Genomic DNA, 894 nt, shown 5'->3' on the forward strand with positions numbered 1-894 from the left:
AGACCCTGTCACACTTTTCTCGGCCTCTATTTCGGGCTTCTTGGCCTAAGACTTGACTTTTCGAGATCCGTCCGCCTCGAACTTGGCCTCAACGCAAACACACTTACTCCATGGGTTACTGGAAGTAGAACGATCGCATTTGCAATGCTAAGTGGATGTCATCGTTTGCGTCATGACGTAACCGTTTGCGTGCCTGCTTCATAAAGCCAAACCGTGCGGAAACCCCTCACAGCTGACACCGCAACAACAACAATGGCCGATTGTGCTCCAGCTTCCTCTGTACCTCTTCAGAAGACCAGATTCCCAGTAGGTAGCTGGTCTCTTCAGTGGACCACTGCTGCTTGTTAAGTTTCTCCGTCGTTGTGTACAAACTGGATAAAACGCAGGCTTTTTGTTGTTGTTCAGGAGTTGATCCCGCCCCCCCTGCCCCTGGCCCCGCCTCGACGTAAGCGTGACGTATGCGGTGCTTTTGCTCTGGCCGGACAATTTTTTGGTGCTTGAAATGAACCGGATTCCGGAGCTAAGAGGCTGCTCCGCTGCGGTGTGAAGAGGAAAACCCGGTGCTTTTCAAGCTCCAGCTCCGAACCGGCCCTGAAACACCGTTGGTGTGAATGAGGTATGAGTGTGATTTCAGACAGAGGGTGGAAAGAGGTGCAGCAGCACAGTAAGTATGATACAAAAAAAGAGCTTTTTGAACATTAAAGCATGGAGACATGTCACAGCTGAATGTGCAATGATGCATTGTTACAGGACGTGTGTTATTTACTTTCTTTCTTTTTTACCTTCAAATTTAAGGCTTTACATGTTGTTCTAGCTGAACTCATGTTACGCAATCTTAACTCCCTTTTCATTGGATTCGCTGCCTGAAATTCAAGAATGTCAATCATTTCCAAA

Source organism: Notothenia coriiceps, unplaced genomic scaffold (assembly GCF_000735185.1).
Source record: "Notothenia coriiceps isolate Sejong01 unplaced genomic scaffold, NC01 NC01_scaffold00022890, whole genome shotgun sequence".
Lineage (NCBI taxonomy): Eukaryota > Metazoa > Chordata > Actinopteri > Perciformes > Nototheniidae > Notothenia > Notothenia coriiceps.